The sequence below is a fragment of the Mesoplodon mirus genome, assembly GCF_964341445.2.
Source record: "Mesoplodon mirus genome assembly, chromosome: 13".
Classification (NCBI taxonomy): domain Eukaryota; kingdom Metazoa; phylum Chordata; class Mammalia; order Artiodactyla; family Ziphiidae; genus Mesoplodon; species Mesoplodon mirus.
This window is the reverse complement of record NC_138989.1, coordinates 24,399,279-24,409,508: the sequence shown is the minus strand read 5'-3', so window position 1 is coordinate 24,409,508 and position 10,230 is coordinate 24,399,279. Positions and strand designations below refer to the sequence as shown.

General features: G+C 51.9%; 1 long non-coding RNA gene across 2 annotated transcripts in view; it reads right to left on the bottom strand.

Annotated features, from left to right (window-relative positions):
• The window catches only part of LOC309814538, a 34,739-nt gene that overhangs the window by 9,589 nt on the left and 14,920 nt on the right, over positions 1-10,230 (bottom strand). The window contains exons 3-5 of one of the 2 annotated variants that reach the window (XR_014295722.1): positions 8,687-9,437; positions 4,451-4,666; positions 2,758-2,880 (exon numbers count right to left, since the gene is read on the bottom strand). This is a non-coding gene — a long non-coding RNA (uncharacterized lncRNA). The remainder of the gene's footprint in view (positions 1-2,757; positions 2,881-4,450; positions 4,667-8,686; positions 9,438-10,230) is intronic. The other variant, XR_014295723.1, reaches the window with a different exon arrangement.

Genomic DNA, 10,230 nt, shown 5'->3' with positions numbered 1-10,230 from the left:
ACTCGGCAGAAATATCTGCGAGATCCGGTATGGGGTGAGGGCAGAAAACACTACACGGGCCTCCAAGGCAACACCAGGGCTGGTTTCTCTAATGGGCGGAAGCTGGAGCTCCTGGTGCTCAGTCTTAGTGACCCCAGTTCCACACCTGCACCTGACAGCATTCTGGGACCTCGGTGATTTTGGTCCCCTGCCCCTTCTCTAATCCCTCATTCCCCCTTCTCATCTCCCTCAAAAGATACCACAATAGGGTCTCCGCCCACTTACACAATGCTGATGCCCAACTGTTTTTAAGGAAGCTGGAAGTCTACAGCATCCCGTGGACCATGGGGTGAGTGTCCTCTGAGAGCCCTCTGAGCTTGACCTTTGACCTGGAGGGCCCCAGACCTTCCTGAGCCCCGCTTGAAGGCTAACATTTTGCCACTAGGACAAGCTTAGCAATCGAGGACACTCCTACCCCAAATTTCAGTTCTTAGGTGATTTTAACCATTCAACTTGCTGTTGGGTTTTAATTCTCTAATTATTATTATTATTGTTATTATTTTTTAGGACCAGTTGTAGTGAATTGCTACTGAAAGCTATCCCAGGTGATACAGAGCTCTTTGTAAACCGCAGTCACACGTTAGGGTTTAGGATTAAACTTTGTTTAGATGTACCATAATTAACTTGGCTAGTTGATTGTTTGGAGTCTATGGAAGAAATAGTTTTATGCAAAATTTTAAAAATGCCAGTCTGGTCAGGGAGGGAGGAGGTTTCAGTGCTGTTGGAAGGCAGGAGAGCTGGCAGGTGGGGACATCATACACCTTGGTTGTATCACATGTGAGCAAGCCGAGGCTGACCCTGTGATGTGAGTTGATCTGATCAGACTGTATTAAAAATGTTAGTACGTTACTCTGCCTGCTCCCCTGAGTCTGGTTTTTTCTCTGGGACCCAGAGGGTGGGCAGTCTGTGCCCCTGCACCTAGGTGAGGTGGGATCCCAGGAGACCTCTCTTCCTCTTCACTGCACCAGTCCCACTGGGATTGACAGGTGGGTGCTTCCCCTGCAGACTCAGCTGCCACCATCCACCCACCCGCTCTCTCCTGGTCTTCACTGCTCTGTGCCCCAGACCCTGGGGTACAATGGTGCATGGGACACCCTTGTGGAGCTTAAAGGGAGAGAGGGAACCAGTAAGCAAATTTAACCACAGAGTTCAGATAGGGAGACATCCAAGGAGAGAAACAGGCAAGGGAGGGATAGTGATGGCGGGCGAGCAGGTAGGTGGTCCAGGCTGGTGAGAGGCGGGGGTGGGACTCTGGGAGGGAGACCTGGAGCCAGAGAGGACCAAAGAAGCTAGGACCTAATGGGGGATGTGGGCAGGGAGAAAACTCTCAGGGCGGCTCTAAGTAGCTCAGCAACTTGAGTCCCCCCTAACCCTGTTACCCAGGGGTTAAGTAAAAGGCTGCTGTACCCTTCGTGTGAATGTACGAGGAGAAGGGGAAAGAGAACAGCAAATAGACAAGAAGTAAGCACAATGGAGAACTAATGGGAGCAAGAGTCAGAGCACGAGGGCTCGGGCAGACTGTTGGCAGCCTGGGTGTCGAGGGAAATCCCGAACTAACAGAGACAGCATTTAAGCTCCAAACAGGTAGAAAAGAAAAAAAGTGACAAAGGGGAGAAAAATAAACAGACCGGGAGGAGCAAACAAAGCACAAAATGATTTAGACCCACATTAATATTAGTAATAACATTGTTCTGGCTTAAAGGCAAAGACTGAGCTGGATGTCTTTTTTTTCATTGAAATATAGTTGACATACATTATGTCAGTTTCAGGTGTACTGCATAACTTGAGGTTTGCCTACATTAAGAAACCATCACCAGGGCTTCCCTGGTGGTACAGTGGTTAAGAATCCGCCTGCCAATGCAGGGGACGTGGGTTCGAGCCCTGGTCCAGAAAGATCCCACATGCCGCGGAGCAACTAAGCCCATGCACCACAACTACTGAGCCTGCGCTCTAGAGCCTGCGAGCCACAACTGCTGAGCCCACACACCACAACTACTGAAGCCCATGCGCCTAGAGCCCGTGCTCCGCAACAAGAGAAGCCACCACAATGAGAAGCCCGCGCACCGCAACAAAGAGCAGCCCCCACTCACTGCAACTAGAGAAATGCGCATGCAGCAATGAAGACCCAACACAGCCAAAAATAAATAAATAAATAAATAAATTTAAAAGTCTTAAAAAAAAAAACTATCACCAGGATAAGTCTAATAACCACCTGTCCCCATAAAAAGTTACCACAACATTATTGACCATATTTCTTGAGCTGTATATTACATCCCTGTGGCTTGTTTTATAACTGGAGGTTTCTACCTCTTAATCCCCTTCAGCTATTTTGCCCCCGCCTTCCACACTTCCCCCAGCTGGATTTTTTTTTTTTTTAAACCCTAAGCATCTACATGAAATCTTGGGTAAGTTGCTGGGCTCTGTGGAGCGTGTGGGATGGAGGCTTTGGGCCCCTTGGGGTGAGTGTCAGAGGAAAGGGCAGGCCCAGAATGCTGAGGCCCCATGGACGGGCAGCCTTGTGACCACTACAGAATCTGCCAGCTGGGGACACCCAGCGGGCATTAAAGCAGAGAACCAGGCCTTGAACCAAGGTCTTCATTGGAGACATTCTCGGTCCTGCCCCCACAAAAGCCCCGGTCACGTCTGTGGACAGGCAGGCACCTATCCACAGTATCTGTCACCTGGCAGGAGTGGGACGACAGAGCAAGCACTACTCACTGAGGCCTGGGCAGCAAGCAGAGGCCCCTGGCCCCCTGCCTGGCGTCTCCTCGGGCTCCTCGGGCCGTGGGGAGAAAAGCTGTGCAGAACGTGGTGCATAACGGCGGGGCGGCTCCTCTTGTCCTGGTCAAAGGTGAAGGCCCTAAGCTCTGGCTGTCCAGCCCCCACCATCTGCCCACCCACAACCCTGGGCAAATTTCTGAGCCTCGGTTTCCTCACCGGGAAAACAGGCTGTGAAGACTAAGGCCTGAGCTAAGCTCTGTGCCTCATTCTCAGCACAGCCTGTGAGGTGGGTTCCATTACTCGCCCTCCTGCAGATGAGCAAACAGGCTGAGAGGTGGAAGCATCCCTGCCCTGCCCCCACCTTCACCCTACCCCAGCCCTCCTGCACCCGACTCCCACCCCCATCACATAGGAACGGGTAGAGCCAGGATTCAAACTCAGGTCTGTCCTCTGACTCCAGAACCTCTGTTCCCAAGTTCCAGTAACAGTGTCTCTATACCCATGAAAATGCCCACTACTGTGGCTGGCACAGAGCAGGCTCTCTACTCTCCCAGTCCCCCAGGACAGGGGCCAGCACAGGGCAGCAGAAAAAAGCCACAGAGGAAGTCAGGGTCAGTGCCAGAGGGAGTGCCCAGAGAGCTGAGTGAGTGAACACACTCTTCATCCTGAGACGGACCCTCTCGGCTCCAGAGCCACCCTAGGCCCCCGCTGAGTGAAGGTGTTCCTGGCACCACCAGCAGCCTGGCCGGCTTGCTCTGGGCAGACCTGTCACACCAGGAAGCCTGTCCAGCCACTGCCCCATGGCCTGGGCCAAGTCAGGAGCACTGGCCTCACCTCCCAAGGGCAGTGATTACCCACAGGGAAGTCCCGTGGCACCAAGGGACTCCGGAACACATGGTTACAAAGAAACATGACCACTGACAGCCGGGAGTGGGCGGGGCCTGTGGGCCTGTGGCCAGTCTCAGGAGGTGCTTCTGAGAGACTTTTACAGCTGTGGCGACTCTCCAAGCCTTGGCCTCCCCTCCGTGAAGTGGGGACGACAGCACAGACTTGGAAGGTTGTAACAAGGCTGAATCACACACATCCGGTGCATCCTCTGGGTGTGAAGGAACCCTGGCCCCTTCCCTGGCCCCGTTTCTAGTCTCTGCCTTTCTCTCTCCAGAGCCTTGTGGGGGTCCCCAAAACAAACTCTCCACAGCAGCTTGCCTCCTCTGGATTTCCCTGCTCCAATCCCACACTTTCTACTAGGGATGCCCCAAGCACAAGCCCCCACTTGTGCTCTTGTTTTTCAAATATCAGGCCTTTATTTGGGCCAACCTGCAGTCACATCCTCTGCTTAACAACAATAAGCATAATAACAATGGTACTAAGCGCCAGGCACCCTTCTAAACACTTTACACTTATAAATCTGTTTGCCCTCCAATCTCCCAAAGAGGTACGTGCTGTTATTACAATTAAGCAACTTGCCCCAAACACATGGCTTTGAGTGGTACAGTAAGGATCTGAACCCAGGCCCAGAGCTGCGTCTTCATTGCGACCCTGCACTGGGGCATGTCCTTGCTTCTCGGCTCCACACTCAGACCCTCCCCTTCTCAGCAAGTCCCACCTGGCCCCAGCCCTGAGCCTTTACCCTGGAACACCCTCCACCTGGAAGGCTCTTCCTTCACAGCCCTGTGCATCTGAGTCTTACTGTTTCCATGGCCTTCTTTGCCTCTGCCCTCCTCCGACCTTCCACGTCGCCGCACCTGCCCCTTCCCCGGGCCGTCACCAGGGGCCCTGTCTCATGGTGGTCTCCAGAGATGGCCAGCGGGTGCAGATCCCAGCACCACCTCTTTCTAACTGGGTGGGCTCTGGCAGGTGCAGCTCTTCTTCTCGCAGCTGCTGTGAGGATTACACAGGCTGGTACCTGTAAAGCAAATCAGGAAACACTCAGAAAGCTCCCTTTTAGTTTGCCCACATTATTATCTCCTCCACCAGACTACACCCGCACAAAAATGCCCAAGAGCAGGGACAGGCAAACTTCTTCTGTAAAGAGCTAGAGGGTGAACATCATCAGCTTTGTGAGCCGTGTGGCCACTGTCACAGCTGTTCCACTCTGCTGTACAGGAGTAGCCAGGCAGAGACACGGCTCGGTTCCAACAAACCTTCATTGATGGACACTGAAATTTGAATGTCATATACTTTTTATGTGTTACAAAATATTCTTCCTTTGAGTTTTTTCCCAACCATTTAAAAATATAAGGCTCAGCGGCTGTACAAAACCAGGTGCAGGCTGGCTCCTGTAGAGCCCGAGTCTGCCAACCACCACTCAAGACCAGCTTCTCTTTCTGCTTCTCCGGGCGGGCCTCTCCTGGCTTCAGAGCTCAGATTTCCCCCAGATTCGGGTCCCAGCCTATGGGACATAAGCTCACGGTTTATGTGAGTAAAATGGATCCGACACCCAGAGCTTGTGATTTCTTGGTCTGCCGATCAATCCATTGATCCCTGCAGAGTGCAATGCCACGTCCCCCAAACAAGGTCGTTCTAAGGAACTACAGAGCCCACACAAAGGACAGCCTAGTGCGCCCAGAACAAGAACTGCCTGCCCAGTTTTCTGGTCATTTTGTTTTCATTCATGTCTCTTTTGGGTTCAGAGGCAGAGGAGGCAGGACAGAGGGAAGAGGGTAGGTGGGGAGCTGGCAGATGTGGGAGTGGGAGAAGTGGGGAATGAGGTCAGTGACTGAGTCCTGTTCTTGTCTGCTCTCGTTCTTCCTGGCTTTCCCCGAAGGCTTGTGCTCAGAGGCACCAGGGGTGAAGTGAGAGCTGCCAGTTTTGGCAGTGACCTCAGAATTTCAGTTCTCTTGACTGCCTTGCAGGAAGAAATTCCACAGGCGTGCCCTCTCTTATGTTGAGTGGTGAGGCCAGACTCGCCCTCAAGTTATCCCCAGAGCCCCGCCAGTTCCCTCCAGTTCCCATAACCATGCCAGCTGCCCAGCACCTGGCAGCAGGCCTCCAGGACTCCAGTCTTTACACACCCCACCTCTGCCCTTCTCTTCGTGGCCACCAGCCTGACCCTTCTGGGATCTCCCGAGGTGCCTGTTGGACCCTGAGGCTCACTGGGGAGAGTGAGGGGGGCAGAATGTCTATCTGGACCTGCATCTCTCGCTAAACCATGTGAAAGGAAACGCCAGACATTCATCTAAGAGATGAATCTGTCCTAAGAAAACAAGACTCTTTTGAAGACAAGGCAGTGCGGAGGTAGGCACCTCTGAATAAAGCTTTTTGTATCGCTGTGGATGCCACAACAGGAAAATCACTGACTTTTGCTTCAGGAAAAGCCTGTGGCCTGCACTCAGCCTGGTGCCCCACCCGGGGCCAGTCCACACTGGGCAGAGGCCGAGGCCTGTGGCTCTGAGGACGGACCTGCGAGACTGTCCTCACCTCTCCCTTCTTCAAGGGCATTCGTTCTCTTCTGATTCTCTCCTCTTCCGAATCTGAATCTGTGCCCTGAGCCTGCTGGATGTCCTGGTGTCCACATTGAGAAGCACAAACTCCACACGTGGCAGGGCCTGTGTTTATTTTTTTTTAAGCTTTTCTCTGGATGATGATAAACTATTTGCTTTTTCATGTCCTTTCCTCCACCTGTAAAGTCCTTATCTCCTGTCTCCCTGAAGAACTCTTATTCATCTTATTCAGCTCAAGTGGCCCCTTGTCTACAAAGTTTTCCCCGCCCACTCCAGGAGGAGGCAACTTTCATCCTCACATCATTGCTTTGTGCCACGAACTGTGCCAGGGCCTCACGTACATCAAGAACTCTGTGGAGTAGGTACTGTTTAATCTCACTGAGGCCCAGAGAGGCCAAGTAATTGCCCATGTCACACAGCTGTGCAGTGGCAGAATTAAGACCCGAATCCTGAACTGTCTGACTGTGGGTCCCAGGGCCCCATCACTGTGTGCCATCTCCTCTGTGCCAGCTCCCTGTTCTGCACATATTACTTTTACATCATGCTTTATGGATCTATCTCCCCATATGAGGCCAGGTTTCACGGCAAACGGGGTTCGTGCAAAGATAATTCGTCTCTGTATTCCCAAAAGCTTGAACAGTGCTTGGCACTTAGCAGCTGCTGATTTATTTGACAGATGTTCTGAGTGGGCGACTGTGCCAGGAAGGACTGAATTCCTGCTCTCAAGGAGCTTAAACACACAAAGCAGGACAGGACATGGGACATACACATAAACAAATGTCTGAACCACAAGAGAGAACGTGATATGAGAGGGGAGGGAAAGTAAATGCTATGATGGTTTGGAGAAGGTCTGAGAAGGTGGTGGCATTAGAGCAGGACCCTGGAGCATGCTTAGGACTCGGAGATGTAGGGATGGGTGTGGAGGAAACTGGGGTGGGGGGTGCTCAGAGAAGGGAGGAGGTGGGCGAGCTTGCTCTTGAAGTCCAAATACCAGCTGACAAAGTGACAAGTGCCTTATGTCATCGAGGGAGAAAAGGGCCATTTCAGACTGTGTAGGAGCTGCTAGAAAAAGTCAGCCAGCAATCAGACAGTGAAGAAGAGCTGGTCGGGGCAGACCATGCTCCAATGTCTGAACAAAGACATTTTCCTAAGAGGACCACTGTAGCCAGCTTTTATTTTTTAATTAATTAATTAATTTTATTTTTGGCTGCGCTGGGTCTTCGTAGCTGCATGCGGGTTTTCTCTAGTTGTGGCGAGCAGGGACTACTCTTCATTGCGGTGCATGGGCTCTAGGCACATGGGCTTCAGTAGCTGTGGCTTGTGGGCTCTAGAGCGTAGGCTCAGTAGTTGTGGTGCATGGGCTTAGTTGCTCCGTGGCATGTGGGATCTTCCTGGACTAGGACTCGAACCCAGGTCCCCTGCATTGGCAGGTGGATTCTTAAGCACTGCGCCACCAGGGAAGTCCCTGCAGCCAGCTTTAAATAACAAATCTTCTCTCATTAAAATAGTAACTCCCTCCCATTTATTCAGCACACGGTTTTTCTGATTCTCATGACTGTGACTGGGGCAGTCATCCCCATTTCACAGATAAGAAAATCAAGGTTCATATATCTAGCCCAGAATAAAAAGCCTGAGATTTAGAGTCAGCAGATCTTGGCTCCAGGGCTCACTCTTACTTTCCTGTACTGATAGCAGAACTTTTTTGGAAAATAATTTGTTAGAATTTATCAAGAGTCTAAAAATGTTCATATCCTTTAAACCAGTAATTCTACTTGTAGGAAGCTATCTAACAAAGTGATACTAAAGAGCTTAAGACACAAAGATGTACGTAAAATATGAAAGCAGCCTAAATAGCTGGTTAATATACAGCCACTTAAAAATGATTACAACAATGTTCAATATCACAGAGGGAAATGTTTATATTAAAAGTGGTTATGAGGGCTTCCCTGGTGGCGCAGTGGTTGGGAGTCCGCCTGCCGATGCAGGGGACACGGGTTCGTGCCCCGGTCTGGGAGGATCCCACATGCCGCGGGGCGGCTGGGCCCGTGAGCCATGGCTGCTGAGCCTGCGCGTCCGGAGCCTGCACGTCCAGAGCCTGTGCTCCGCAACGGGAGAGGCCACAACAGTGAGAGGCCCACGTAACGCAAAAAAAAAAAAAAGTGGTTATGAGAAAACAGCAGGTTATGAGAGAATAAAATTGCCTAGGTGGTAAGATCTGAACAATGTTAAAAAGATGCATGGAAAAAGAGTGGAAGAAAATGAACTTGCAACTGGTTTATTGGAGTATCGCATCCTATATAAATGCGAATCCTTTTTTATATCTTTCAGTAACTGCCCTTAGTAACACCATGTCTAAGCCCTCTTTCTCACTGGGTAGCTTAATGACGGACACCATAGATTCTCAACTACTTTCAAAAATTAGAATAGTCTCCTTCTGGTTTTTCAGATTCATTTAAAATGTTTATATGAATAAAAATACTCACTTAAAAATGTCCAGGTCGGGCTTCCCTGGTGGCACAGTGGTTGAGAGTCCGCCTGCCGATGCAGGGGACGCGGGTTCGTGCCCTGGTCCGGGAAGATCCCACATGCCGCGGAGCGGCTGGGCCCGTGAGCCATGGCCGCTGAGCCTGCACATCCGGAGCTTGTGCTCCGCAATGGGAGAGGCCACGACAGTGAGAGGCCCACGTACCGCAAAAAAAAAAAAAAGCTCAAAAATGTCCAGGTCAGGGCTTCCCTGGTGGAGCAGTGGTTGGGGGTCCACCTGCCAGTGCAGGGGGCGCGGGTTCATGCCCCGGTCCGGGAGGATCCCGCGTGCTGCGTGGGCCCATGGGCCCGTGGGCCATGGCCGCTGGGCCTGTGCATCCGGAGCCTGTGCTCCGCAGCGGAGGGGCCACGGCAGTGAGAGGCCCGCGTACCGCAAAAAAAAAAAAAAAAAAATGTCCAGGTCAAGCTCTCCTTCAAAGCTCTCGGCCTCCACTCCCAGGGAAGCTAGATGTGGCCATGGCCCTGGTGGCCTGAGTGGAGGGTGGCGGAAGGCGGTCTGTCCTCTGCCACTTCCCCCCTGCTCCTGTCTGTGGCGGGGCTGTGGACAGGGACTGGGAGGCCATGGGGAAGTGGCCATCTCTCTGTTGGTTGGCTGCTGCTCTTCAAGACTGACTGGCTGTTGTCTCTGTGTGGTAGCATCCAAAAATTGGCTCTCTTGTGCAGAACCCTTCTGAATCTCAGCTTTCTTACCTGCAAAATGGAAAGAAAATGCACTCCCTTATGTGGGTGACGTGAAAACAGAGTAAGATAACATGACTGGGAACACTGTCAACTGTAAAGCACAATGTAAATGTCATTAGCTATTATTATTCCTTTGAGGAGCCTATTCTTTGAAACATCTACTGTTATTTGAAGTGGATACCTTCACTCGCAGAACGTAAAAACAGAACTGGTGAATTTTCCTTCAGACCTACTGTGCTCCAGCCCCCTCACCTCAGTAAAGGGTAGCACATACTCCTGGGGATGCAGGCCAGGCTTCTGCAGGCAGCCCAGGCTCTCTCCTCCTCTCACACCCAACATTCACTCCACCTGCAGGCCCTGCTGGCTGTCCATTCAACCGTATCTGCAAGTCAAGTGCTCCTTCACTTCTGCTACTACCCCATCCAGGCCACCTCACTTCTCTCTGTCCTCCAGTTGGTCCCCCTTCCCCGCCTTTGCCTCCCCATGATCAGTCTCAGCAGCCAGAGAGAGTCTTTTTAGACATCAGTTGGTTCATGTTACTCTGGGCTCCATCTGACGGCTTTCCCTCTGACGGCTTTCCGTCTCAGTCAGAGCGAATCCAAATCCCTCACCGAGGGGTACAAGGTCCCTCATGACCTGGCCCCTGGTTCTCTCTCTGACCCTCCCTCCCTCGCCTGGCTCCAGACACACTGGTCTCCTCGCTGTTCCTCTCACAAGCAAGCACGTGCCTGCCTCGGGGCCTCTGCACTTGCTGTCCCCTGCCTGGAATATGTTTTCTCCAGGTAGTCACAGGGCTTGCTGC